The sequence below is a fragment of the Dromiciops gliroides genome, chromosome 6, assembly GCF_019393635.1.
Source record: "Dromiciops gliroides isolate mDroGli1 chromosome 6, mDroGli1.pri, whole genome shotgun sequence".
Taxonomy (NCBI): domain Eukaryota; kingdom Metazoa; phylum Chordata; class Mammalia; order Microbiotheria; family Microbiotheriidae; genus Dromiciops; species Dromiciops gliroides.
Window position 1 is genome coordinate 184398745 of NC_057866.1, and position 21047 is coordinate 184419791.

At 36.7% G+C, this 21047-nt stretch overlaps 1 protein-coding gene across 1 annotated transcript in view; it reads left to right on the plus strand.

Annotated features, from left to right (window-relative positions):
• The window catches only part of TLL1 (tolloid like 1), a 277598-nt gene that overhangs the window by 30872 nt on the left and 225679 nt on the right, over nt 1-21047 (plus strand). The window lies entirely within an intron of this gene.

Below are 21047 nucleotides of genomic sequence, written 5' to 3' on the forward strand. Positions count from 1 at the left end.
GTGTCTGAGGCCAGATTTGAACTCAGGGAGTCCTGAATCCAGGGCCGGTGCTTTATCCACTTCGCCACCTAGCTGCCCCTACTCACTCTCTCTTAACCCACCCCCCTCCCCTTCTTTTTTCCTCCTGCCATATTCCTAGTGCCGGCCCCAGTGAAGCCCAGCTGACCTGTTTCAGAAACCTCTGAATAGGCTTTACAGCTACTACTCTTCTCTGCTCTAATCCACCCCTTGAGGCTAGATTAACCTTCCATATACGTGTGTGTATGTGTGTATATATGTTTCAGATATCTATTCCTCTGCTCAAAACTCTTAGCAACTTCCAATAACTCATTGTAGAAGTTCCATTTCTTAATCGAGGTGCTTCATAATTTGGGGCTATCTTCCCTTTCCAGCCATATTTCATATCTTCTTCATTTACTGTGAGTCCAAGGCAACCTGGAACATTCCCTTTCTATTTAACATACCCCAGTCTTTCCAATGTCTGTCCCTCTGTCCCTTGTATGTATGCCTGGAATGTCCAACTTTCCCATCTTTGACTACTAAATTTAAAGCCTAAATTGCTTCCATAGAAACCTTCTATAATATCACTTTCAGCAATGACATTGGACTTTGTGTTGCAGTTTTTTTTTTTTTGGTCTGTCTCTCTTATAGATTTATCCTGTATTATTGTGAGTTATGGTTGGCTGTATTTGTATCTTGTTCTTAGAATAAAGTCTTCATAAGGGATAAGAATAAATTTTGTATCCCTTTCAGGGATTTACATAGTGTTTTGTACAGAGGAATTTAATAAAAGGTTTTAGATTGAACTGATTATGAAAAATGTCAGCTTATAAGACAATAAATGCAACAAGAGTATATGTAAGTTGTATAGGAAAGGAAATTATGAACTCACTTCATATGAAGATAGAAAAGAGTCTAATTTTCAGTCACAGCAGGTCATAATACATCTATCTCTATCTCTGTCTCTCAATATATACATAGATTTATATATACTAAACATATCATCTCTATCAAAACCTTCTTATAATAGGATAATAGGTTTAGAGGCCATCTACTCCAACCCTCTCAATTTATATATGAGGAAACTGAGATATAGGGAGTTTAAGGGACCTGGTCCTCGGTTTCCCAGCTCTGTATATCCATATACCCCAACTGCAAATTCTCTTTCTTCTCAAATATTCCCAGAACAACTTGTATGCCTGTTTCATTTGCTTACATTGTTCATATCTTGTGTTATACTTACCTGTATATGCTGAATTCCTTGTACTGAAAGGTGTTATCGTAGAGGATAAAGATGCTTTCCTTTGGTGACTATAGTAGATACTTAATACTTAAATTCAGTTGGATTCTATTTTTGAATTGTGTTGCCTTTCTAGTATAATAATTGCTATGACCCCATTCTTCCAAAGTGAGGCTGCTTATATTTCCTAAGCTATCCCTGGGAGACTGGGGGTTTCTTTCTCTATTATCAGCTTGAGCCCACATTCCAATATGTTCCCCTCATTTAACTGCAAGAGGGTGGTTCCACAGTACCATTGAGCCAATCAGCAGCAATAAGCTCGTACCAAGAATAGTTAGCTCAAAGACAGTGTGAACAAATGTACTTGCATTATGCTATTGTTCCTACCCCCTTAGCACTCCAGGACCATGCTCTTTCTTAAACCACCTTGGTTACTGGAAAGCATGAACAAATACCTAAAACATTTCCTATAATAACATTGGGACCCCTAAATTGAAGTCTAAATGTAGCATACCTGCAGGATGATTTTGTGTCCCAAACATATCCAGGTGAGGTCTCAAAGGTCATCCCTCACCCTGGACTGTCAAAGCTGGACTGCTTGGCCACAAACTCAGCATGGACTCAAGAATACTCATCTCCCATACTCTTTCACTAAAAATCACGTAGAATACATGCTAAGAGCAGAGGTCACAAATCAACATTGGATGGAGAGTTGCCTGAGACTCTGCACTTATAAGAAGCAGTTCATGGGAATGCAACTGGGAAGGAAGGAATCAGACTAAGAGGATTGACTCTATTGGACCAATACTTTTTGAATGCACCCCAGCTCTGGCTATATAATCAGTAAAAACAAAACAAAATAAAACATCCTTTCTAGCACATGATCATAGACCAGAACTGGCTGAACATGCTTAAAAGTCTGTATGTTGCATCAGTCAAATATTCTCTAAATGCTAATTAAAATTGTGCTCATCATCTGATCCCCTGATACATCAGCTTCTGACTTCAGAATTTTTCTTGATTTCTAGCTTCACACACACACACCCTAGAAAAGGTTCTTGTTTCTAGTTCTTTCCTGTTTGAAGTTCTGATCCAGTCCATTTTTATGAGCAGTCTTTATGATTATGGAATCCGTATTCTTTCTGTCTACCCAGGGGCAGATACTGTTCCCACCCTGGTTTCTCCAGTTTGCTCTGAGACATCATGAAAGTTGTCTTGTGGTTCTAAAAACAACTTATGTACAAAGAATTAAATCAACTAGCATTTGATTTATCAGAGGCAATTCTGCTCAGATCTGGATCCCTAGTTACAAAAACATCTACACTGTGTTCTAAATGAAATACCAGACTATTAAGTCACTCCTTCTAACAAAATAAAGCATTTCTCCTTTAATTAGCAATTATTTGAATAGTTTTCTCTAAATAAATTGAATATGGTATATTAAATGCTTATTCTATTTTGTTTGAGTTATTATTTATTTATTCATTCATTCATTCATTCATTTATATATTTATTTATTTATTCATTTATTTATTTATTTATTTGTGGGGCAATGAGGGATAAGTGACTTGCCCAGGGTCACACAGCTAGTAAGTGTCAAGTGTCTGAATCTGGATTTGAACTCAGGTCTTCCTGAATCCAAGGCCAGTGCACCACCTAGCTGCCCCCCATATTCTATTTTACAGTATATGTCAGTCAACAGATTTTTATTAAACACCTGCTATGAGCCAGTAAGTATTGGCAATACAAAGAAAGGCAAAACACACACCTACACGACAGCAATAACAACAACAACAACAACAACAACATAGTGTCTACTCTCAAGGCAGTCACAGTCTAATGGGGGAGATAACATGCAAGCAAATATGATGTTGTTGTTCAGTTGTATTTGATTATTCATGACCCCATTTGGGATTTTCTTGGAAAGATACTGGAGTAATTTGCCGTTTCCTTCTCTGGCTCATTTTACAAATGAGGAAACTGAGGTAAACAGGGTTAAATGACTTGCCTAGACAGCTACTAATGTCTGAGGTTTGGATTTGAACTCAGGTCTTCCTGACTCTAAGCCTGGTGCTCTATCCATTGCGCTACCTAGTTGTCCTGTACAAGCAAGCTAATATACAGAAAACACTGGAGGCAATCAACATAGGGAAAGCACAAGTATTAAATTTGTGGGGAAAATCTTATAGCCAGTGGGATATTAGTTGGGATTTTAGGGAAGCCAGGAGACAGAAATGAGGAGGGAGAGACTTCCAGTCATGAAAGACAGCCAGTGAAAATGCATTGAGTTGGGAGATGGGAGTGTCTTGTGTGAAGAACAAACAGAAGGAAGGCTAGTTCATAGGATTGTAGAGTTTGTGAAGGAGAGCGTTGTATAAGATGACTGCAAAGAAAAGAGGGGGCCATATTATGAAGGACTTTAAAGGTTAAACAAAAGATTCTAAATCTGATCCTGGAGAAGATAGGGAGGCATTGATGTTTATTGGATGAGAAGAGGGGGTAACACAAAGAACATTATTTCATGGTAGAAGATATTATCAGTACTCCATTGTTCTTTGTGCCACTTGGTTTATTTATAACAGTCATGCAATATTATGTAAAGCTTCATCCTAGTACAGATACAGTTTTCCACGTGTATAATATCTTTACATTTGGTGAAAATCTTACGGTTTGCCTTGACCTTCCCTCTAAGAAATTGTTGTTCTTTTGTCATATCCAATTCTCTGTGACCCTATTTGGAGTTTTCTTAGCAAAGATACTGGAGTTGTTTGCGATTTCCTTCTCCAGACATCACAGGGTTCTAATTTTAGGATGTATTCATTATGTAGTATTGGGTTAGTTATATGAGTTTTCTTCTCCTCTACTAGACTGCAGACTCTATGAGGGTAGGGATGTCGTCTTTACTAATTAACTACATCTGCCCTAACACCTCCACAGTGTTCTGCACATAATAGCTATGTAACACACATCTGTTAAATGTTGAATAATTCACTGAACTCATTTATTTGGTCTGGCTAAAATCAGGAAACAGCAACAACTCTTGTGCATAATATCTTGTTTGTTTTGTGGCAGTCCATCTCTATAATCTCCATTCAGTAACCACAGTGAAGGCATCTATCAGGTCATAGAAATTATTTTTTCTTTGCTCTCATGGAATTTTATAGCGAACAAACTTCTTGGCTCTGAAGACCCATTTCTTGTAAAAGAGTCCTAAACCTTCTTTCTTTTCTCAAACCTGAGTGGGTTCTTCATAGACTTTTATCATTTTGATTCGTCATGTACAATGTAGTGCAAGATGCTTAGTTTCCTTTAAGGCCTTATCACCTCTGTAGTGATATCTAAAGTTGTTTTTCAGTCATTTCATTTTTATTAGATTAATATGATACCGAAATAGCAGTAGATAATATGGAGAATTAAACATTCCAGATACTCCAACATTTTTAGTAGCTTTAAGTATTATTGCCTCCTAAATATTTTTGAAACTATTAGTAAAGAGTAAAACTGATGTACTTGGGGTACACAATGAAACTTTTTTGAGTTCTCTTGGGGGGGTGTGATTGAATTTTCCTTTTTTTGGTGCTAATTTTTGACTAAAGTTTTGATGTGATAAGTTACAACAGAAATGGTGAGAAAGAGACTTAGGAATAGCTAAAAAATCCTGTTGATGAATTATAAAGCCTTAAATAATTATGTTTGGGATGATTGGGAATCAACTATATTTTATCCACTATAGTGATTACAAATATCTTTGAGCTCCCAAAGTATAAAAACAAATGTAAGATAATAGTAATCCCAAATGAAACCTTCATCAAAACAAAACAAAACAAAACAAAACAAAACAAAAACCCAAACAAAATAAAAAACAAAAAACAACCAATGAAAACAACCCCAAAAGATTTCTGAAAGATATTGTAGGGACCCAAACACGAACTATCCACAGAGAACTCTAGGTATCTTGGAAATAGAAACAAGAAGAGAAAGAGTATCAGTGCTTGGGAAAGGTTCAACTCAAGTGTTCCTAGGTGATCTTCGTCATCACAGTGATGGCAAGAATTTTGAAAAAGTCTGTAATTAGTTCTTTAAAGAGCCCTCTTTGACAAGTGTTTACTAAGTCTCTTTTTTATTAGTGGAAATCTAAAATTCTCATAGACGGTAAGAGACTTATGTTTGTGAGGCAACTTAGCAATAACCAGCCCACCCTCCTCGTTTGGCAGGGGAGGAAACTGAAGTCTGAGAACAATTAATTTGCCAAAGGTGACTCAGTTTGTGATTGGCAGAGCCAATAGTGGAATGAAGATATCCTGGACTTTCTGTTTAGGGCTCTTCCTACTGGGCTAACAGGGAAATGATTGTGAATTTCAACAAGAATTCTTACCCGATTCTTTACTGACAAACCCATATATTTATAGTATGTACCACCTACAGGAATGCTGCTTTGTGTCTGGATCTATATGTGGCAGCTAGCCTTGCCTCTCCTGTGTTTGGCTTGATCAGCCCTGCCCCAGTGCTGACAGGTATGGTCATTCAAAACCATCCTTGGAAAGAAGTACAAAATGAAATGCAAATAGGAAATAGCATGCTTTGAGGAGAACCACAATAAAATGAAATCCACTAGGAGGTAATGGTGAGACAGTTGGGCTTTGAAAACTTGGTTTTCTGTGTTAGGAATTCTCAAATTCGGAGTGTGGCAGGCATTTTATCCTGCATAGTGGTTTTGATTCCCTACATTTGGGGAGAACCAGTTGTGACATAGAGGTCGCATGTATGTAGTAACCATCTACACTGAGATACTAAGTTTCCTTGGATTAAATGATTATATAACAAGTTTTAAAAGGCAATCTGTAGCTACCACCTTAACATTTAGGAATTGTCTACCCTCCTTCTCCTAGAGTCCCTAGTTCCTTTAAAGCAGATTTCATTTTACCTAAGTGGATCCCCTCTTTACCACTCATTAACATTCTCTCATTTTTGAAGGTATTTTATATTAATAACACTAATAGCTATAATTTATATAGTGCATTAAGATTTGCTGAGTGATATGCATATGTTATCTCATATGATCCTCATGATGACTCTCTGAGGTAGGTTGCTATTATTAGCAAACTGAAGCTAAGAATGGTTAAGTGACTTGTGTAGGATGACACAACTAGTGGTTGAGGAAGGCATTGAACTCAATTCACTCTGACTCCAAGTCTTGCATACTACTCTCTCTAGACCATATTTATATTTAAATATTTGAAAATCCTCCCTTCCCTTTCCCCTACCCAGGAGACTCTAGGGTCCAAAGAGAAGGATACTGTTTCACTTTTGCTTTGCCTCAGTGCTTGTTTGAATTGAATTGAAGTAAATGTGCATTTTTCCCTGAGACTTTAAAAAAATTAATTCATGAAAATTGTAAAAAATATCAGAATGAAAAAAGCATGATATAAAAGAGTTGTCTCTGCAATGCAGTACTAAGATAATTATATGCATTATATTTAATAATATATTATTATTTTGTACTAATATTATTATTGTTCAAAATTATTATTTTGAAAAAATGTTAGCACCTCTTGTGATCCCTGTGACTACATTATAGGTTCTTCTGAGCCTAGTTTCTGAATTGGATCGTGGTCAACTCTGTCTGGGCACCTGGTGTCTTTGGTTCATTATATTCCTCTTTATCCTCTAAAAATGAAGGCATGTCTACTTTATCAGGTCCATCAACTACAGGTGGGTTTTAAACTTCTGTCTTTCTTAAACTTAGAAGATGGCATTTATGGATGTTGGCTGTCAAATATTTGTTGTTCAGTCGTTTTCAGTCATGTCTGACTCTTTGTGACCTGAATTTGGGGTTTTCTTGGCAAAGATACTAGAGTAGTTTGCCATTTCCTTCTCCAGTTCATTTTGCAGATGAAAAACTAAGGCAAACAAGGGTAAGTGACTTGTTCGGGGGTGTACTGTAAGTGTCTGAGTTTGGATTTGAACTTGGGAAGATGAGTCTTCCTAATTCTAAGCCCAGTGCCCTATATATTGCACCACCTAGCTGCCCCTAGGAAAATGTTACAATCAAGTATCTGGCAGGCTATATACTTTTTTTATCCTTATTTTGGTTGGGCAGCTATCCTGCCCGCTCAACACTGATGCTTGCTATGACATTACTTATTTACATTCCTCATGCTCTTTAATTAGTTTCAGTTATTTTTATGAAGAACTCAGCTCCTGTGTATTTATGGGGTTTCACTTCACATGTATACTAGGAATGTTGCAGATTATTTTCAAGTCACCAGATGACATTTAGACCTGACTCATCTATTCTATTAACTATTCTGTCTTTTGTTAAATAGATTTCTTTCTCTCATTCTTTTTTGAAAAAAATGGCTTTTTCAGGGGCAGCTAGGTGGTGCAGTGGATAGAGCACTGGCCCTGGAATCAGGAGTACCTGAGTTCAAATCTGGCCTCAGACAGTTAACACTTACTAGCTGTGTGACCCTGGGCAAGTCACTTAACACCAATTGCCTCACTAAAAAAAAATGCCTTTTTCATAGAGAAGATAGAATTGATCAAAACATATAAAGTTTCTCATGAGAAATCTGAGGATTCTGCAAAGCAAAATAAGGAAACTGAAAGATAGTATCATTTACTGATCTAGAACTTCTGCAAAGTTGGAATATAAAAGTTGGCTACATTTTTTCCTCTATAAAAGACAACATAAGAAAATAATTGTGCAATTAGAAGAAACATCTACAGGACAACATAAATTTTATGAAGAGGGTGAATCTTAATTCCTGTCCTCTCCATTAATAATACAGTAGTTTAAAAATGAAGGTCAGAGCTGTGGTTTACTTAAGGAGTCATACATTATTTTTTTCTGTCCTTTGTTTAGTGTGCAATATTTTATCCTTCTATGGGATCTGAGTACATTCGAGAAGGATGTGGCAATATAACTTATTTTAAAAATATTTTTTTCAATTAAAATAATCTATTTCCCTTCCTTCCTTTCTCCCATTTGTTGGGGGAGGGAATGAAAGAATAAAAAAAAAGAAACCTTCATAAGAAATATGTATAGTCAAGGGGCAGCTAGGTGGTGCAGTGAATAGAGCACCGGCCCTGGAGTCAGGAGTACCTGAGTTCAAATCCGGCCTCAGACACTTAACACTTACTAGTTGTGTGACCCTGGGCAAGTCACTTAACCCCAATTGCCTCACTAAAAAAAAAAAGAAAAAAGAAAAAAAGAAAGAAATATGTATAGTCAAACAAAAGAAATTTCTACCCTGGCCATGTCCTCCCCCCTGCCCCCAAATACATCTCAATCTGTATCCTAATTCTGTCACTTCTCTGTTAGGTGCTTAAGTAGCATGCTTCATCACTGGTCCTCTGAAGTTGTTTTCGGTCATTGCATTGATCACAGTATTTAAGTTTTTTATGATCAGTTGTCTTTACATTTTTGTTTATTGCATAAAATTTTCTTTCTATTCTACTTCCTTCACTCTGATCAGTATATTCAATTCTTCCCAGATTTCTGAAAACATTTTCTTCATCACTTCCTGCAGAAAATAGCATTCCATTATACTTATATACTATAATTTGTTCAGCTATTCCCCAACTGATTAATGTCCCTTTAATTTCCTGTTCTTTCCCACCCCATAAAGAATTCTGATATGTGAGTGTGTATTCTTTTATTTTTGATCCCATTGGGGTTTGTGTTGTAATTGTATCACTGGATGAAAGAATTTGTACAGTTTAGTAACTTTTTAGATATAATTTCAAATTATTTTCTAGCATGGCCGGACCAATTTACATCTCTATCAGTAGTTTATGAATACATCTATTTTCTCGTAGCCTTTCTATCATTTGCCATTTTCCTTTTAAAATCACCTTTGCCTATCTGATAGGTATGAGGTGCAATTTCAGAATTGTTTTTTAAATCATAAAAGTATTTTATTATTTTCCTGTTACATTTAAAGATAGTTTTCAACATATGTTTTCATAAGATTTTTAGTTCCAAATTTTTCTCCCTCTCTCCCTTTCCTCCCCCCTCCCCAATAGAGAAAGCAATCTGATATTGGTCATATATGTACAATCACATTAAACATATTTCTGCATTAGTCATGTTGTGAAAGAAGATTCAAAACAAAAGGGAAAAACCTCAAAAAAGAGAAAAAAATGCAAAAAGTAGAAACAGTATGGTTCAATCTGTATTCAGAATCCACAGTTCTTTTTTCTCAATGTGAGTCCTTTGGAATTGTCTTGGACCACTGTATTGCTGAGAAGAGCTAGGTCTATCACAATTCATCATCATACAATGTTGCTGTTACTGTGTACAATGTTCTTCTGGTTCTGCTCGATTCTCTCAGCATTAGTTCACTTTAGTCTTTCCAGGTTTTTCTGAAATCTGCTTGCTCATCATTTATTATTTATTATTTATTTATTTGTGGCAGGGAAGTGAGGGTTAAGTGACTTGCCCAGAGTCACACAGCTAGTGTCAAGTATCTGAGGTTGGATTTGAACTCAGGTCCTCCTGAATCCAGGGCCAGTGCTTTATCCACTGCTCCACCTAGCTGTCCCCTTGCTCATCATTTCTTACAGCACAATAGTATTCCATTACATTCATATACCAAAACTAGTTCAGCCATTCCCCAACTGATGGGCATTCCCTCAATTTCCAATTCTTTGCCACCACAAAGAGAATTGCTATAAATATTTTTGTACATGTGGGTCCTTCCCTCCCCCCTTTTTTTGGTGAGGCAATTGGTGTTAAGTGATTTGCCCAGGGTCACACAGCTAGTAAGTGTTAAATGTCTGAGGCCAGATTTGAACTCAGGTCCTCCTGAATCCAGGGCAGGTGCTTTATCCACTGCACCACCTAGCTATTTTTGGATAACTTTTTGAGAATCCCTGGAACAGCAAGGAGGTCAGATCAGTCAATACTTAAAGAAATTTATTCAGACTATTAACTGGAAGGTCAAATACTGAAGCTAAAACTTAAATCCTTTGGCTTCAAAATGAGAAGGCAGGGCTTATTAGAAAAGATCTTAATTCTGAGAAAGATTGAAATTGAAGGGAAAGGGGGACAGTAGAGGATGAGATGGATAGGTATTATCATGGAGAGGTAAACAGGAGCAGGGACAGTCTTTGAAAGATAGTGGAGGACAGAAGGACCTAGTGTGCTTTTGTCCAAGGGTTCATGAAGAGTCTGATACAACTAAAGAAATGAACAACAACATCCCTGAAATTGGTCCTACTGCTTAAAAATGCATCTTTTAAGCTTAACTCCAGGCATAACTGTTTATATAGTTTGTGTCCTATATTGAAGTTCTGTGGTTTTAAGGTGATCCTCAGTCCTTAAAGATTGTATTTGCAGAGGATAAATTGTCTTTGTCTCTGCCAAGCGGGGAAGGTTTTGAGTATGTGTTGGTGACATATGTCAGTATTTTGACAACCATTCTACCTCAGTACAGAGAGCCTTATCCCTAGATTGACTGCAGAGGGAATTTTTTTTTTTTTAGCCACAACAACTTGTAAACTATGAGGAGGTAGAGTATGATCTCCATCAGAGAGGAAATTGACTCTACTCATGATAACAGAGAACCTCAGAGTATGGAAGCTGTTTTCTGATAAGCATTATGATATAATGCTTTGATTTCATTCAAAAATACATTTTTATTATTTTTGGAATTCTGGAAATATGTCTGAGAGGAAATGTTAATGATTCTCATTATTGGTATTGATTGTTTTAGTGGGATCTTAGAAAAAGTAATTTTAAGACTTTTACAAATTTCTTAATAATTGAGAAGTGCTTTCTTCAAGCCAGATGAAAAACTGTCTTTAGCAGAGAAGTTAGACATGCGACCCACAATAGCAGTGCTGGAGGAACCAGATTAAAATGTAATTAAACAAACAAACAAAAAACCCAAAACAAAAAAAATGTAATTAAACATTACATAACAAAAAATAAAAATACAATAGAGCATTGTTAATGTGAATATATAGTTTTCTAAGTTTTATGCTGCACACAGAGATCTTTATGTATGGTTTAGTTGCCCCCATTTCTATTTGAGTTTTACTCCACTGGTCTATAATACACAGTATGAGTAGTACAAGAAAAGCATTTTTGTCTGAGAAAAATCTTTACTTTTCCTTCAGTTTACCAGGCATATTGATTAAAAGTTTTTTATATGTATGTATATGTGTGTATATATAATATTTAGCAATCTAAAATCATAAGTTTTAGAGCATTGAATATTAAAGCAGGAAGTGACCACAGATTTCATTTAGTCTAACTCTGAGATTACAGATGAGGAAAATGATGCTTTCCGAGGTGTAATGTTACATAGATCACACACACAGTTGGTGATAAAGGCTGAACTTGAATTGAAATCTTTTGGTTCTAAATCTATTCTTTTTCCTACTAACAAACGCATGCCAATAGAAATTTCTTCTGTGTACATCTTGATGGCAGAAATAAAGGCCAACATATAAAATTTTGTGAGGTTTTTCTTTCTTGGAAATGAGTCGAAAACTATTTAAAATGCTCTTGCCTTTGAAACAGCATTGCTGGGGTAGCTAGGTGGCGCAGTGGATAAAGCACCGGCCCTGGATTCAGGAGTACCTGAGTTCAAATCTGGCCTCAGACTCTTGACACTTACTAGCTGTGTGACCCTGGGCAAGTCACTTAACCCCCATTGCCCTGCAAAAAAAAAAAAAGAAAGAAAGAAAGAAACAGCATTGCCAACAAGAGTGTCATGGAACCAAGTGTCATTGATGGAGGACAAAAAATCACTAAAACAGGCCTACTCTGTGTCAGAAACTGTGTTACTTTTTTGGGATACAGCAACAAAAACAGAACAGTTCTTGCCCACAGGGAACCTGAATTCTACTGGGGAGATAAAGATGATACACACACAAGTAAAAAGTAAGTTTGTGCAAAATAATGTTGACAGGCATTGAACATTATCAAATAAGGCAGAGCAGGATCAGGAAAGGTCTTAGGTGGGAAGTTGGCTGTTGTGTTGGTATTTATTGAATGTACAGTGGAGAAATTTCAGGAAGAAAAAGAAAGAGTAGATGATGAAGTGAGGGAACACTCTATGCATATGGTGGCCTTCAAGTTTTATTGTTAATTGAGAGCATTCAGATTTGATAGATATTCTCGGGATTTTCCACTCATTCAATCTTGTCTCCTCTTTTTGAGATTTAAATTGGATAAAAACCTGAAAAGCTCAGTTTTCACATAACAGAAACAAACTAAAACCTTGTGTGTGAAAATCATAATATTTTCATTATATGTTAGAGAAATCAATGTATATAGATGAGGAGCAACCTGATACAGTGGTGAGAGGGCCATTCTTGGAGTCAAGAGAGCCCAGGTTCATGGATTACCTTTGAAACATGCTAGCTTGTTTGACCAAGGAATTTCAGTTCTTTGAATTCCCTGTGTCTGAGTTAGTTCTCAAATACACTTAAGTTTCAAGTGAGTTATCAGTTTGCCTTGGTGGTAGGAGTTTCCATACATTGATGAAAACACAGGTTCAGACAAAAAAAAGTTGTCAAGCAAAGCATTCAGGAATCACTCCTACCTCACTGTCATTTGGAGGCACTGATTTTCCCTCAGTTTTGGTATCTGTCTCAGATAGAAATTCAACTAAATCATGTCATCTCATGCTTTAATGTTTAATATATTTCTCCTTCCCTAATGTGAACATAGCATAGACCATCACATGAGATAATGGATATAAATTGCTTTGCAAACATTAATGTACTATTTAAATGTGATCTACATTCACATTCATCAGCTGTTTGGTTCCATCCTATATAATGAGGCATTTAAGCATTACATCATACACTAAGATAATGTCTGATAATGGTAATTTATAGAAAGAAAGAGTATTATTTACATCCTGTCATTCTTCAGAAAATTGTCCCCTTTCATTAACATATGGGTAATCCAAGACACAGTGTTTGAAACATGAGCCTCACCTGCCAGTGCTCAGTTAAAACTTGAGAAAGGCTAGCAGCTGGAAAGTTTCTATAAGAAGGTGACCAACGTATTGAGGTTCTTGACATTATACTTCATGAGGACTGGTTGAAGAAATTGAGAATGTTTATCTAGAGAAGACTTGGGGTAAGAGTGTTGGGCATGATAGCAGCTTTCAAATATTTGAAGGGCTGTCACTCAGAAGAGGCATTTGGTATCATGTTTGACCACAGAGAGCAAATTTAGGAACGGTGGGTATAAGTTGCAGAGAGGCTTATATTATATTGGTTTAAGGAAAACCTCTAAGAGCAAAATAAAAGTGGAGTGGGAATGAATATCTGGGTGGTAGCGGGGTTTCCCTCACTAAATATTTTCCAGTGAAACCTAGTTGACTATTTGGGGGGGGGGTGTTTATTGTAGAGAAAATTCTTGGTCAAATATGAATTTTTTTAGATAGCTTGTGAGATTTCTCATGATTCTATGAGCCATAGAGTATTTTATAGAATCAGTTGGTTGTCCGTATTATTTAACAGGAAATCATGGATTATTTTCTTTTTTTGGTAGGGGAGGGAGATTATGGCAACAAGATTGATAGATGTGAACTTTTTGGTTTCCTGATTTACTTATTTTTTTTTAAATTTTATTTAATTTTTTTAGTGAGGCAATTGGGGTTAAGTGACTTGCCCAGGGTCACACAGCTAGTAAGTGTTAAGTGTCTGAGGTCAAATTTGAACTCAGATCCTCCTGACTCCAGGGCCAGTGCTCTATTCACTGCGCCACCTAGCTGCCCCTCCTGATTTACTTCTTGACCTGAATCTTTATTCATTATAGGCCTTATTCTTTCCTCTCAGAGGATTCAGGCTTAATTGGATTCACTTCAGTGTATATGTTGAATGAAAAAAATATATAAATATGTGTGTGTATATATATATATATATATATATATATACATTTCATATATAAATACACACACATATATGTATATACATGCACCCCTACACATATGTATGTATGTGTGTATGTATATAGATAGATAGTCACATTTCTCCTTCCAATATGGCATTTCTGTGAAGATGGTGATATTTTAACTCCTGCACCAGAATAATAGCTCCTTTAATCTTCTAGTGAGTAAGAGAGAGGGACATTGAAAAGTGGTCTTGACAGGTGTCCTGATGCTGGAGATCACTTGAGGGTCCAAACTGCTTTAGATTTCTAAACCTCTGCATTATTAGTTTCAATCTAAATAGAAACTACTTTTACTTTATTATGTGTTATGTTGCATGCAAATTTAGAGGGACCTAACTTAGAGAAAAGGAGCCAACGTATAGAGTAACACTTCATAGACATTGCAAACAAAACAGAAAATAGAAATAAATGAAAGGAAAAGTAAACCACATAGAGGAAAGAGGAGCCAATGGGAAACTCTGAGGCTGGAAATGAGAGGGAGGAGGGAGGATGGGGGGTTGAGGCAGCAAGACAAAGAAAAGTCATCCTGCCAGGAGTACTGCATCTTGTCATGAGAGCCTTCAGAAGAGCTGATTCAGGCCCTGGAACAGACAACACTTGACTTAAGCCTGGAAAAGAGTAAGGGAGTTTTAAAAAAGAGACAAACAGAAAAGAGAAAAGTAAGAAAATGGATAACAGGAGGCAAGGAACTCATTCATTTTGGCATTTATAATTGAAACTACATGAAGTTAATAGCATCTGTTTTGAACCATTTAAAGTTTTTAGGATCACATGATTGGTATGACTTTTTGTTTGTTTTTTAAACTGGCAGCTGCAGAGTGTGGCTTAGCTCAATATTTGAATGATTGTCATTTTTATTTCTACTTGTTTCACTTATAATTTAATCACTCCTGAAACCTGATTGGGATTTCTCTCTGATTATCCATACTTCCTTTTCCTTCTTTATTGTAATTTCCTTTGTCTTTCCCCCTTCTCAAACTCTATTTTCTTTCCTCTATTCTCTTTTCATTTTCTTCCCTTCATTATCACCTCATTCTCCCTTTCCATATAGAGATGGTTAGAATTGTACTTTAGGACCCCTCCCTCCCAAAGCAGTGCTTGGCCATTCTGTAAATTTTGACCTATCACCTTTCATGCATACCTACAATAAAAGACAGAATTGATACAGGACATCATAAATTGGCTTAATATGGGTGATGGTAGTTCACTACCCTTGATAATGTATAGAAGAAAAATAGTGGTAATGACAGTTAGAAATTCAGTCTGTCATACAAAATTTGGCCTGACTGGTACTAAGAATCTTCTGCCCAAAACAGTCTTATCCATTTCAAATTCAAGAAAATTCTACAGCAGATGATTGGTGTATTCTAAGAGTCCATGGGAGGTGCCAAAGGGATTGAAAAGTCACACTAGTAACCCTGGGTATTTCACCATGGGACAGTCACAGTTATGTCTGCTCTCTAAGGAGAGAGTTAAATTGCTGTTTCAAACCCTCTGCATTTTGAGAATGGGAATGATTTGTTTGTTTTATTTTCTTGTCCTTGAAATTATGTTGTCCTAAGAACTAGCCAGTCACTGAAATCCAGGATATCTCCTTGAAAGTAGTGTGTGTGTGTTTTCATTTCTCCTTTTGTTTTGTTTTTCTGGTCTTTGTATCCTCAGCATATCTGGCACACGGTTATCTTTAATTCATACTTGTTGATTGATTGTATTTTTACATGTCAGGGTGGAGAAAACATGTTAGTATTTGAATTAAAATGTTAGTCATACAGTGAAAAAAGGTTTATTGACTATAGAGTGCTGTGGTAGGCCACTAATGTTATATCGAGTGTTGATTTTTAGAAAATTTGATCTAAAATGTTAACATCAAGCTTGTTAAAGACACTTTTATTGATGATGGAAAAAGATTAAAACAGAATATCTCAAATGTCTGGGGTAAAGTTAAATGGGGACGTTCAGAGCTGCTGGTGTTATGGTACAAAGTTGTTTTCATGCCCACTGCCCCAGCAGCTCAATTTCCCCAGCAGCTTTGAATATTTAGGGTAAATCTGAGGAATATTATGGTACTGACAGAATGAAAGTTAATCTGGAGTGCAGTTTGTTCCTTACAGCCCCTCAAATGCAGCAGTTATCGGGAATGAAAATTGAAAGAAACTCATCACAAGATAATTCTACAGAAAGATCAGCTCAGTGGCCTTTCAGTCTTATAGGATTACTTATAGGCTTTTGGTTTGGAGCAGTCCACTCTTCCTCATAGAAAATGTGGTTCTAGATAAAGTTAACTCCTTAGCAGTGTCCTGGGGGTGGGGTGAGGGACCATGAATTTGGTCATCCAAGAAGCTTCAAAGAAAGAAAAGAGATTGCTATGATAGAGTGTGGAGAAGAATATATATATATATATTATAGAGGAGGAAACCAGAAGTACTCTGCTCATTATAATTTTCTTTTTGTTTGTTTGTTTGTTTGTTTTAGTGAAGCAATTGGGGTTAAGTGACTTGCCCAGGGTCACACAGCTAGTGTTAAGTGTCTGAGGCCGGATTTGAACTCAGGTACTCCTGACTCCAGGGCTGGTGCTCTATCCACTGCGCCACCTAGCTGCCCCTCATTATACTTTTCTAATCTTTCATAGAAGGGAGAGAGAGAAGGCAATAGGAGAAAAAGAAAAGAGATCCAATTGCAAAGGCTTCTCTGAGTCTCCCCTCCCCCCAAAGGTGGGCCTTCTCCCAGTATCTTTCTGATTAGTCATTAGTGATTAGATGGTAAGGTCATTTTAAGCACTGAACATTGTCACAGAATGGAGAGTAGAACCCAGAAAAGTGGGAATGGAAAAAGTACAGAATAACCCCAACTCACCTGGAAGTATTTCAGTAGGTCACCTCAGCCCTTGAAGGCTTCACATCTTGACTAACGTTGGTTGTCTGAGAGAAGAGACAAAAAAGGCTGGGATTGAAGCACAGAAGCATTGTCCCATGGAAGAGAAAAGATTGATTGTCAGCAAGACCTTAAAAAGAGGGCATTACAGAAGAAAAAATCATCCAGTTGATGGACAAGTGAGAACTGACTGAAGAGAAGAATCATACAAACATTTGAAGGAAAAAGACATCTCAGTGAATAAGTACTTAACAGCAAAGGAAGTTGAATTCAAATTCTGTAAGGAAGTGTTAAGGGCTAAAATTCTAGCTAAACTGTCTAAAATATCTAATGAGTGGTCGCCAATAAATTATAAGCTTTAGCAAGAGTTAGACTTTTAAGCATTTATTAAGGAGAATAAGAATTTGGTAAAGAGAGAGAGAAAGGCCTAGATTCCTATCTATTAAAGGGAGAGCGCATTTCTAGCTCCCTTCTCCGCCAGAGTCCAGAGGAAAAAGAGCACGAGACTGAGCGCCAGTCTCTTCCTTCCTCCTCCCACTAGCCCGCGTCACTTCCTGACTCCTGGTCTTGCCCTCAAAGACCTTCCCTTCATGGGCAGAACTCCTCTACAGTAAGTATCCAGCAGGTGGCGTTATTCCAATCGTTACAGTCCCCCCTGTTGTTCCTCAAGAAACAAAATGTTTCCTTGACGGAACAGTAAAAACAATATGATAACTATTGCTAACTAATAATATGTGAACAACAATATAGAAAAGGAAGAGAGGAAAGTTTTGTCCAGAGGGGCGATTTTTTTTGTCCTCATGAACCGACGCTTTGACATTAGTCTTGCAAAGGGAGGGCCTCTGCAGAGAATACATGTTACAGATGGTGTATATTATAACAGAAAGAGAAAAAAACCAACAAAAAGAACAAATCAAAACTGTTCATTTAAAGTCTCTGAAAGTCTTTTCTCAGATGTCCTCTAGGTGTAGTCGTGGAATGGAAGTCTTTTCAGGGGTTGATGTGTGGATGCTGGTAATCAGCCAGGAAAATTTCCTACAAAATTGAGCTTAACACAACTTTAAAATAGCTTTGTCAATAATCAAATCAAACAATGAAAGTTCTCAAAAACATGTCTAAGGGAATTCAGAATCTTAGTTGTTACACATGAAACATATAATAAAACAAAAATTGAAACATTCTTTAAAATTATAATATTACTATAGTCCCCCCTTTATGGAGGGTAATTGAGAAGACAATTGCTGCGATATTAATTATTAAAAATAATTTTTTATCTTTGTTTCATCACTTTTTGCATCATCTGCCTAATTATCCTCATGCCATTATGAGAAATTAAAAAATCTAATATAATTGGTAACAGGTGTCAAGGCCAAATTCAACACTGTATTTATCATGACACCTGAGATAATTATGGGGGTTACCATAAAAGAACAGAGAAATGATGGGATATGAGCATTCCCACACTTGAGCAATATGTACTGCCCATACAGTATGCCAGGCTTAAAATAGGTGGATGGAATATATGTCCATGCCACCGAACATATTGGAAGAAACTGAGTCAGACTTAATCAGATGCATGGGATTGAGATGTCCATGGCATCAGGCATATAGGAGGGAGCATAGAAGCCAGGTGTAGAAGTGAGATGGGTGGGATGAATACTTCCAGCCATCTGTACAATATTGTGGGGAAAAATAAAATAAAATATTAAACCAAGAGAATCCAACCTCAACATTAGTCAAAAGCTGTTCCCTCGGCCATACCTTGACTTCATGTATTTCTCCCCTCATGTGACAGTTCAGTGTCTGCTCTTGCATGTATTCCTCTTGTGATTGGATGGCATCTTGGCCAACTGGCATCTGATAACTCAGAATAAAGGCAATTAATGTCTTAAATGATAAGTTCCCATAATCCAAGTCTCATATGGATTTAAAAATTGAGGATAATAAATGATTGCAAAAAATGTGAATACATCTTGACTCAGAACACAATATATAATTATGCAACAATTTCAAATAATACCCCTTTTTTAACTTAGTATACAATTACTTTTTTGAAAAATCTGAACATATTTAAATAAAAGTTAAAGCACAACACAATCTCAAAGACAACTTTTACAAATGTTCCCCTCTTTTTTTTTTTTTTTGGAATATGCTTATCAAAAATAATACTTCTAGAATCAATTTACACTTGCCATGGCAACCAATTTGCCAGGGAAATGCTTTAAAGAGTTTGATCAAATAATCAGTTGAGGAAAAAAAAAATAACAAAACAAACAACTCAGAATATGGGAGCACAATACTCCTAGAATTAACATTGTATTATGAAATCAAAACCATGTTTCAAAATTAGATAGATGAATGAATAGAAGAAAATACACGTGGAATAATAAAAGACAATGAAATTCAAACTAGGGAAATCTAAATGAATATGAATTTAATATTAATAAGAGTACTATAAAATATAAACTTGATCACATGACTATAAAAAGCTTTTACAAATATTCTCCTTGTTTTAGAAACTAAGTATAAGACACAATCTCAAAAGCATGAAAATCTCTATGAAAATAAACCTATACCATTAATTCCAAAATGTATATGTAATAGCATAGAAATCCTATGTAACCTCTGAACTGATATTAATACTCTGAGTGAATTCAGAACACCTTTGATTCCGATATCTAAAATCCCCAATACTCATATCAATACCTTGCTGCTTACTTCTACATTTCTGTAAAATATATACCCTTCCATGGCAAAAGAGGCAGTCTTGAACTATGTTGATTGTCATTCTTATTCAGCTTAAGTTTTTCTTCTTTAACCCCTCTATATTGTCTGTCAGTCTTTTCACCATACAAATGCTTTATAAGATTACTAATTAAAGACAAAAGCAGGTTAGCAAAATTATGAACAAAACGAGCATATCTGGAATTTAAAGAGTTTTCTAAGATTGTCTCAAAAGCACAGCCAGGCCGGGGAAGGGCTGAGCCTGAAGCTGCAAATGCAGGTAGAAAAAGTTGAGCATGCGCATCAGATCTCTGGACTTCCCAGGCAGGGGAAGCAATGGGCTTGGCCATGGGAGGAGTAGAGGGTAGGGTCTGGAGAGGAGGGGAGGGACCAGAGCAATTTGAATCAGACTTGATTTTGAACTCAGGCCTGGATTCCTCTTCCCCCACTTTGCCTCCAGGTGCTAGGGGATTAAAAGCTTCTAGAGGGTGGGTCATTGCCTCCAGGCATGCAAAATTAGAGCAACAATTAGTGTTAGAACTGGGAAAGGCTGCAGGAATCTCTTCAGATTTCTCTGAAAAAGCATGGTTGGGAGAGGGAGAGATATTTCCTTGTGTGAGTAAGTTGCTGGCTCTTTTAACAAAAATAAAAAGAAAAATAGAAAATCCACAAAAACAAAGCATTAACATGATCTTATCCCCCATTTGTCTGGTTAAACAGACTAAAATCAAAAATAGGGTAATTAGGGAGTTTAAAAGGTCCATTCGAAAAAATTTAAAGGAAAACACAGCCAGTACGCCAGTACTTAGCAGTTAAAGGGAGAGGGAGGGGAAATTTCTTACCCAACCAGAAGATCAGAAGACTGAAGTTTAGCTTTCCTCTTCGTGGTCAGCCATCTGTTAAGGGCTAAAATTCTAGCTAAACTGTCTAAAATATCTAATGAGTGGTCGCCAATAAATTATAAGCTTTAGCAAGAGTTAGACTTTTAAGCATTTATTAAGGAGAATAAGAATTTGGTAAAGAGAGAGAGAAAGGCCTAGATTCCTATCTATTAAAGGGAGAGCGCATTTCTAGCTCCCTTCTCCGCCAGAGTCCAGAGGAAAAAGAGCGCGAGACTGAGCGCCAGTCTCTTCCTTCCTCCTCCCACTAGCCCTCGTCACTTCCTGACTCCTGGTCTTGCCCTCAAAGACCTTCCCTTCATGGGCAGAACTCCTCTACAGTAAGTATCCAGCAGGTGGCGTTATTCCAATCGTTACAGAAGGTATTACAAATAACAGTTCTACAAGTTTC